This window comes from Cajanus cajan, chromosome 5, assembly GCF_000230855.2.
Source record: "Cajanus cajan strain Asha chromosome 5, NIPB_CcT2T_4, whole genome shotgun sequence".
NCBI lineage: Eukaryota > Viridiplantae > Streptophyta > Magnoliopsida > Fabales > Fabaceae > Cajanus > Cajanus cajan.
The window spans coordinates 18,249,887-18,259,470 of NC_138521.1; the positions used below are offsets into that span (position 1 = coordinate 18,249,887).

General features: G+C 35.3%; 1 long non-coding RNA gene across 2 annotated transcripts; it reads left to right on the forward strand.

The window, feature by feature from the left end:
* The first annotated feature begins 287 nt into the window (after positions 1-287).
* Positions 288-8,051, forward strand: LOC145957735 (uncharacterized). Of its 2 annotated transcripts, none has more exons than XR_014433736.1 (3): positions 288-1,034; positions 1,547-1,611; positions 5,270-8,051. It is a non-coding gene; the product is annotated as an uncharacterized LOC145957735 (long non-coding RNA). The 2 variants fall into 2 exon arrangements; XR_014433735.1 differs by lacking the exon at positions 5,270-8,051 and adding an exon at positions 4,352-4,566.
* Positions 8,052-9,584: the final 1,533 nt, after the last annotated feature.

Sequence of the window (9,584 nt, forward strand, 5' to 3'; positions counted from 1 at the left end):
TAAAGAACATTCATATTTTCATATTGACCATCTCCACAACTAATATTAATTACTAAACAACCAATAGTATGTACAAAACAAACCCTTTTTAACCTTCCATTTTGGATTTAAAGAAAACATATTTTAATAAGAAATGATAAGATTTTTTCCACCAAAAATCCAATGAAGTAATAGAAAATGCTACAGGCAAGGAAATATCATATCAATATATTAAGATATTCTAATAGTCATTATGCCAAATGCTTTAATATACACTATTTGTACTAAACTTTAGAACCATCCGGTTTACTACATACAAATCAAGAAGAACTAGAATAATAAGTGTAAAAATCAATGTAACACTGTGATTGTAAAACAAATAGAAGAATTTACAAGAATCAAGTCACCTAATTTTAAACATAAGACCAATAGATATTATCTTTTTTTAAAATTTGTACTATCAAATAGATTGGTTTACTCAATAACCGTTGTCTAAAATAAATAAAAAAATACTAAGTTTTAAACTTTGTTTTTTTTTATTATAACAATTAATGTTTTGAAATAAACAAGGACTTTCTTTAACGGATTCTCCTTGTGTTGGTTGGATTTGATCTATCAAATGTTTTATTTTAGTCATTATTTTTTTTCCAATAGCATCATCTAATTTTGAATACAATTTTGAAAAATCATGGTGATAAAATTTGAAAGAAATAAAATAAGGAAAAAAAGAACAGAATGTAATGATGCAAGAGGCCACAGCATTGTTAGATTAACTAAAGGCATACACCTTTTCTTATTTAAGATGATCATACAAGTTGTATTTTAGAGATATGACAGGCTCATAAAAATACAATATAGAGAAAGTGATAAAGATCCAACCTACCAAGGTAAAGATCCTTTGTGTGACATTGGAGGTCCATGACAAAGTCCAAGATGAAGATGACAAAGCAAGCTTTAGAAGGGCTAACTATGAGGATCAAGATAGGTTCAAATCAACGTTTAGCGTAACAGCCCAATTTTCATAGAATGTACGAGGGCCCAGAAGCTCAATAAAGGTAATTTAGTAATTCGTAGAGGTGTTTTAGTAGCCTAGAACGGGCCGTTCCCAAATCGGAACGGGCCGTTCCAAATGACTAAAATGAGAGTGATTTTGTATCCCAGAACGGGCCGTTCCCAAATTGGAACGGACCGTTCCAAAATAAAAAAATCATCTACAAATTTTAGATGGGAACGGGGAGTTCCCAAATTGGAACGGGGCGTTCCCAAATTGAGAACGGTCTGTTCCAGAGTTGAGAACGGGCCGTTCCAAAATATGACCGTTGTGAGTATTAAATGCACCCCAGAACGGGCCGTTCTGGTTTGAGAACGTGTCGTTTTGGATGTGGTTTTTATTCGTGAGTTAAGGGTCCAGAACGGGCCGTTCCAGATTTGGAACGGGCCGTTCCGGCGAAGCCTCATGCCTATAAATAGAGCGTTCTACCACTCCCAAAAAGCACACCTCTCATTTTCTCATTTTCTGATTTCTTTTCTTCTGTTCTCTCTTCTTTCCCTCTACTTTCTGCTTCAGACCGAGGGGAACCCAGTGAGGGAGACCAACCAGATCTTGTGTAGGTTCAGCTTCTACATATCAAGGTATGGGGGAAAAAGGGATTATTTATATGTAGAGTTACATGAGGGAATTGAGTAGAGGAAGAACCTTTAAGATTATGAGTAATTTTATAATTATTTCTGTTTGGAGAATTATTGATTTTATGTGATTCTGTATGAATTTTGGATTATGAATGTATATTTTATTTGTAAAAATGATGCTCTAGGAGAGAGAACGAAATTATAGAAAAGTGTCTGTAAGTTAGGTTTTGGAAAAATTGGATTATTTCTGTTTGAGAAATTGATGGTCCCATTAGATTCTATATGTGTTGAAGATTAGAAGTATATATTTAATTTGTAAGAATGATGATCTGAGAGGGAGAACGAAACTGTAGAAAAGTGCCTGTGAGCTAGGTTTTGGAACAATTGGGGGTTTCACTGTTTGTGTTAAAATTATATTAATTTGATAATTCCATTGATTATTATATTAATTTATGAATGTTATTATTGTATTGATTGGTAAGAATTGATGATCTAGATGTGAATTGCTTGAGGGGTGTGTAAACCCTTATTTTGTTGGACTTATATGTTGTGTATGTGATATGGAATTGTGTATGTGATATGGAATTGTGTATGTGATATGGAATTGAGCTATAACATGAGATGTGATGAATGTGAATATGATTATGATTGTGGTTCTGTAACACCCCAATTTTCAAAAAGGTTATTATTATTATTATTATTAGATGGTATTTGGTCATAATTATTTTAATAATTATAGAGGAATATTATTTTGTACGTTTTAAATAATTATTATTTTGGACAATTATTTTGTACGTATTAAATAAGTATTTTTATTAGCATTTTTAAATAAATATTTATATGTTTTAAGAGAAGGTTGATTTTATATGATATTTTGTTATTGAAATTATATTATTATATTTAGGGTCAGAAATATATTATTATTATAGAGAAAAAATATTTTATAATATACATGTATTTATTTTATTTAATTATTTTGAGGAAAATTAGAAGTGGGTTAGAAGAGAAGGAAAATGGGTTGGGTTGACCCAGTCCAATGGATTAATTTTAAGAAAGGAGTCAGGTGGTGTTAACCCTATCTGCCTCATTTGCGTTCTGAAGGGTTAGGGAAAAAAAGAGGAGAAACAAAGAGCTCTAAGGAAGAGTACTCAGGAACGATCTTAGATCACACCAAGACCATTCATCTTCTGCTCATCCAGGTACGGGGGAGATGGGTTTCTTCATATGTGAATATAGGGGTGTTCGAGTAGTGAGGGCAATCCCTAAGTCCCTCTGGGAACTCTATTTAAAATTCTGAACGATTATCTGTGCAATCGATGTTCTAAATTCTTAATTCATTTGGAAGAACTTATTTCTTGAATTGTCTTTGAATTCCATTGGGGCTTTCTTGTTAATTCTTTATCCTTAAATTTGATGACTTAAATTTTATGTGTTAAGAAGAGTTTAGATTTTTTTTTTGTAAAACCAATGGAAACCAATTTTTGAGGCTTGAGATGTGTATGGATTGATTTGGAACTTATGAAGAATATAAATGGAGTTAAACTGAACCAACGGGGTGTAGAAGTAGTGAAAATTGGTAAAAACCTTGTTGGAACTCGTAAAACGCAGGTTTAATTGCACAGAGGGGAGTCTGGGCAGAGATTTGGGCGCTCAACGCCAGTTTTGGGCGTCGGGCGTCGGGACCCCGACATACATTTGTAATTTTGCGATATCTTTCTGTGTAGTTATCCAAATCGAGTGCCGTTTGTTTTTTAGAAACTAGACATCTGGGGCTACCATTTAGACACAAGAATCGTGTAAAAATATTAATATTTGATCAAGTTATGTGAGTTGCAATTTGAGCCTTCCAATCTGTGTGCGAACCACAACATCAATTTTTGTGAGCCCTGAATGGTAACCTAAACGACTTTATTAGGATTTTTGTTCTTCATGAAAGTTGTATATATTGATGTTAGGATTCTAATGGAGTTGGGATCACTTAGAAAGGATATGTATATCTCGAGTTATGGTTAAATTATTAACTGAATGTCATAGATATTGTGATGTGTGTGAAGAATTATGTGAAATTTGTGGTGTATGATGTTGATAACTTAATGATAGGTACCTAGCATGTGAGGATGATATTGCATGGATTGTTATTGACATGTGATGATGTTATATAATGGAGATGCATTAATTATGAGTTACGTGGGATGCATGAGTTGCATGAGACTTATGAGTTGCATGTGGTGCTTGAGAAGCCAGACGTGGCTATATTGCATTGGACCCTGGGCCCAGAGAGGGGTTGAGACAGGGGGGACCATGACGGGAGGCATTCCATGTGTGGGTCGTTGGGTGTTTAACTGCGCAGCTCACTGGCCACAAAGGGTTTAACGGTGGGTGGATTGCCTTTGCACGGGCCGCTGGGTGTTTAACCGTGCAACATACCGGCCCTGGGAGGGTGTGAGAACGGTATGCCCGCATTGGCAACAACTAAGGGAATTGACGAGGTACGCCCATTGTGCGGAGTGCCAAGTTGAGACTCTTAGGAGAGGAGATGTGTATGAGCATATAGTGAGCATGTGTATGAAAGCTTGTATGATTGAAAAAAAATGATGTTTGGTAATTACATGAGATGTATTTGTTGTTTATAGTTAATGATGATATTTTGGTGCACGGTGTGGGGTGGGAATTGGGTAGCTCTATGTTCATATATGATGTTATCTATCTCTCACCGTCCTGTTTTTATGTGGTTTTCTTTTAGGTGAAGATGAAGGCACTCATAGTGTTGAGTTCTAAAGGGAAAGGGTTCTGCTCTGATAGGATGTGACATTGGGGCATGAATTTAGGATGCTTTAGTTATGAATTGTTATTTGTCGTTTGAGGAGACTTATTTTTAGGAGTTTTATATTCACCTTATATTTGTAAATTCTGGATCCCTTTCATTTTTCTTTAGAGACCTTGATAATTTTCTTTTAAGAGTAAAACTTTATTATCATTATTATTATTATTTCTATTTATTTCAAGACTTGTGAACCTATGAGTTTTTATTAAAATATGTGGACCCTTCTTGATGTTATATTTATTGAATTATTCTTATTGTTGTTACTTATCTATTATGGGGTAGAAGGGTGTCACAGGTTCCTCACACTAATGACTAGGGATGGCACGGCCCCTGGGTAAGTGATGCTACAGGGAGGGCGTGACCCTGACATGGTGTAAGATGAGTAAGGCAATTAACACGTATCACTTATGTCAAATATGGCAGCCCTGGCATAGGATTAATTGCAAGAGATTGTGTGGATTATGATGTGATTGTGGTTCCTCGCATCAATAACTAGGGATGGCACGGCCCCTGGGTAAGTGATGCTACAGGGAGGGCATGACCCTAGCATGGTGTGGGTTGAGTGAGGCAATTAACCCGTATCACTTATGTCAGTTGTGGCGTGGCCTTGGCATAGTGTTAATTGTAAGATTTGTGTGAATTTTGATGGATTGATGTAATTGTGAATTGAAATGTGAAGACGATGAATGATTGATAAATTATGATATATATATATATATATGTTTGTAAATATTTCATTATGTAATGAATTATGAAGAGATTATGTTGTGGTGTGTTTGTATGTGCTTTACATATAAATGTTTTCTTTTCTTACCGTATAACTTGTGGATGTTTTAGGTGAGGAAGATCCGGCTATGAGTGACATCTAGAATGTCAACCATTGAGTTGTGGGTGTGCTCTGATATTGTGACATTGGGGCAGAGAATTCTAGGCTAAATTTGTATGTGTATTTAGAGTTATACCTTCTCTTTTGAAAGCAATTTGTAAACTCTCAAGTTTTACTTTCTAAATTTCATTTTTAATTATTTTGGTTATTTTTGAAGGTTTTATGTGAACCCTTTTACCAACGTTGAATATTTTATTCTTTAGTTTATTTACAAGAATTATTTATATATGTGTTGGGGTAGTAAGGGTGTCACATTTAGTGGTATCAGAGCAGGTCGATCCAATCGGCCGTGTGTTATGAGTCTACTATGATTGTTTGGTAGATGAATGATGGCATGAATTGATTGTGGAACTTATTGATATGCTAGTATGATGATTGATTATGTTTGTTGTTATTTAATTGTTTGTACTTTAACAATGTTTTGCTTTATGATGAGGATAATAATGATGATGTTGATGTTTCCCTTGTGTTGTTAGTGTTGTGCTTACTTGTATATTGTTTTCTCAGAATTTGGCTGAAAGACATGATATAGCTTAGTAGATGTTATTCATGATTGTTTATTTGTTTTTATACTTCTTGCTTATGTAAGAAGTAGTGGTTGAGTGGTATCACTCGTGTTGCGAGCATATGTACCAGTAGTAGTGGATGAAGCCTTGTGCTAACCAACTATAAATTATTAGAATCTTGGATGTGGGTAAGACATTGATTTGTCAAGTGTACTGAGAGTTTATGGTTGATGGAGTTTCTGGAATTTATACTTTTAGTGATTGAATCCAAGGAGGTTGTATCTAGAGAATTGGAAGTTTTGATATTCTTGATGAGAAAGTGAAATGTTGGTATTTTCCTCGAGTATTGGTGCTTTTTAACCTTTTATGGTTTAAGTAACATGTGAGTTTTATTTTCTAAGTCTGTTGTGCTAGATATATGAGTTGTTTTGGTTTAGGATTGTAGTGGGAAGCTTGAGTAAGAAGTTGAGGTGTGAGTTTGGAAGGATTGAGGTATTTTTGTGGCTTTAGATATATTGATAAACTATTGTTGTCTGGTGTAGAAGATATTTTCGCTGCAGTTTTGTTGTGCCAGTATGAGTACCTTATTGACATAATTAGATTTTGTGGTCTTCATGAAAGTTGTAGCCTTGGATGTTATCTTTCCAATGGATCTGGAATTAGGTAAATTGGAGATCTAGAACTCTAGTTATAGTTACTTTGGTTATTAGAGGTCTAGTTGTAAGCGCTGATTATATCTGTTGTAACTTTTGAATTTTTAGCTAAGAATATGATCTTTTTAGAATCTCGTGTCTTCATAAGAGTTGTAGCTTATTCTCTTAGATTTCTTTGGAGATAGAGTTGAGATCAGTTGGATGAGTATAACTCTCTAGGTATCAATTTCTTTAACAGTTGTTGACTGGATATGTACGGTATCATGATGTTTTGAGTTGTTAGGCAGTGCAAGGATAAAAACCGATTTTGTCATGATGTTCTGAGATGTTTTCATGTGGATTGAGAGGTTTTTTAAGGTTGTATGATGCTATGTGGTAAAGTTGGTTCATGTACATGCTATATGGAATAAATGGTGATTGATTCATACATGCTTAGATATGTGGATAGATGACCTTAGGGATCAATTGGTGAATGTCGTGTGGTTAGTGATATTGATCTTAGGGTGTGATATCATCATATTGGAGATGAGGATGAAGATGTATCCAAGATAGTTTTAGGCTGTTATCTAAGTGTGATTTTTTATTATATTAAGTGAGTTTTCTAGGCCCTGTAATTTCTAGCGGAGGTATAACGTAGATCTATCTAAGATAGAAGTTTTGCTTAAGTGAGAGATACTTGAGTCTATTAGTGAGGTTATGAGTTTCTTGGATTAGCTCATTGTTGTTGGATATTTATTGAGTAACTTTCTAAGATAGCATTACCTTTGACTAGATTGACTAAGAAGATTATTGTCTTTGTGTGAGATAGTTTCCAAACTCTAAAGGAAAGTTCGCATAGTGTTACCAGATTTTAGTAAGTCTTATGTGGTATATAGTGATGCTTCTAAGATGGGTTGGTTGGAGTATGGATGCAAGAAGGAAGGGTAGTAGCTTATGTGTCTAGGTAATTGAAAATTCATGAGAGGAATTACCTTACCTATGATTTTAAGTTAGCACTTGTAATATTTAGAGACACTTAGAGACACTGCCTATATGATTCTAAGCTTGAGGTATTTATTGATCATTAGAGCCTTAATTATCTATTGACTGAAGGAGTTAAATTATGAGACAAAAGAGACAGTTTAAATTTCTAGAGGAATAATATTTCAAACTTAGTTGTTATCTGAGTAAAGCCATGTGGTGACAGATGTTTTATGTAAGAAACCTTTATATTTATCTTCCCTTATGATTAGAGAGATGAATATTTTTTGCTCAAATTAGAAATTTAAGTTTGGCTTATAAGGTTACCCTTAGTAGTGTGAGACTAAGTATGACTTGAGTAACGAATGGATTGTTGAAGGAAATTGGAGAAGCATAATTAGTTGATTCATTTTGATGACAAGATATGAGATTATAGGATAAGGTGATTGATAAGAGTTTGACTTGGGTGTAGATGGAGTGGTGAAATTAGAGATCTGATATGTATACCTAGTGAACTTACGCTTAGGTGCTTAATCTTTAGAGATGATCATAGAAGTAAAATTGATATTGTGACAGATGCCTTGAGTAGGATGATCATTCATCTATTTTTTTTGGATGATGTATGTGTTGGATTTAATTGAGGAGGTTAAAAACATAAGCGTGATGTATAAGCTCACCCTTAAGAGCATTGGGTTGGGTATGTCAAATGCAACGGATGAGATTAGAGAAGCCTAGGAGTTAGATCTTTTCTTAGTGAACCTAGTGGAGAGAATTGGTAGAGGTATGGATAGCCCTTACAAGTGGAGGTTGATGGTGTTTTAGGGGTTCGAGGATAGAATATATGTGTCTAGTAATCTTGAATTAAGGAAGATGATCTTAGACAAAGGACATAAGAGTATTCTTAGCATTCATTTAGGAGCTACTGAGATGTATCGGGACCTTAGGAGGATGTATCAGAGTGGTGCAGCGGAAGCATGGTGGCCTAAGGTAAAGAGAGGAGTAGAGGAATTTGTATACTCGTGTTTAGTATGCTAGAAGTCTTTAGGAATTTTTGTAGCACTTAGACATCCCATTTTGGAAGTGAGATGGTAAGTGGATAGACCTTAGTTGTAGATTTGCCTTAGATGCTTAAGAATTTGATTCTATTTGGGTTGTAGTGATAGACTCACCAAGTTTACTTGTCTTACCCTTGTTGATAATAGACATTCCTTGGTGAAATTGATAGAGTTGTACATCTATAAGGTAGTGAGGTTGCATGGAAATTAGAAAGCAAGATGCGAGGAGTCTACCCATTGCAAAAATTTCGAGGATGAAATTTCATAAAAGAGGGGAGAATTGTAACAGCCCAATTTTCATAGAATGTACGAGGGCCCAGAAGCTCAATAAGGGTAATTTAGTAATTCGCAGGGGTGTTTTAGTAGCCCAGAACGGGCCGTTCCCAAATCGGGACGGGCCGTTCCAAATGACTAAAATGAGAGTGATTTTGTATCCCAGAACGGGCCGTTCCCAAATCGGAACGGGCCGTTCCAAAATACAAAAATTATCTACAAATTTTAGATGGGAACGGTGCATTCCCAAATTGGAACGGGGCGTTCCAGAGTTGAGAACGGACCGTTCCAAAATATGACCGTTGTGAGTATTAAATGCACCCCAGAACGGGCCGTTCTGGTTTGAGAATGGGCCGTTTTGGATGTGGTTTTTAGTCGTGAGTTAAGGGTCCAGAACGGGCCGTTCCAAATTTGGAACGGGCCATTCTGGCGAAGCCTAATGCCTATAAATAGAGCGTTCTGCCACTCCCAAAAATCACACCTCTCATTTTCTCATTTTCTGATTTCTTTTCTTCTGCTCTCTCTTCTTTCCCTCTACTTTCTGCTTCAGACCGAGGGGAACCCAGCGAGGGAGACCAACTAGATCTTGTGTAGTTTCAGCTTCTACATATCAAGGTACGGGGGAAAAGGGGATTATTTATATGTAGAGTTACATGAGGGAATTGAGTAGAGGAAGAACCCTTAAGATTATGAGTAATTTTATAATTATTTCTGTTTGGAGAATTATTGATTTTATGTGATTCTGTATGAATTTTGGATTATGAATATATATTTTATTTGTAAAAATGATGCTCTAGGAGAGAGAACGAAATTATAGAA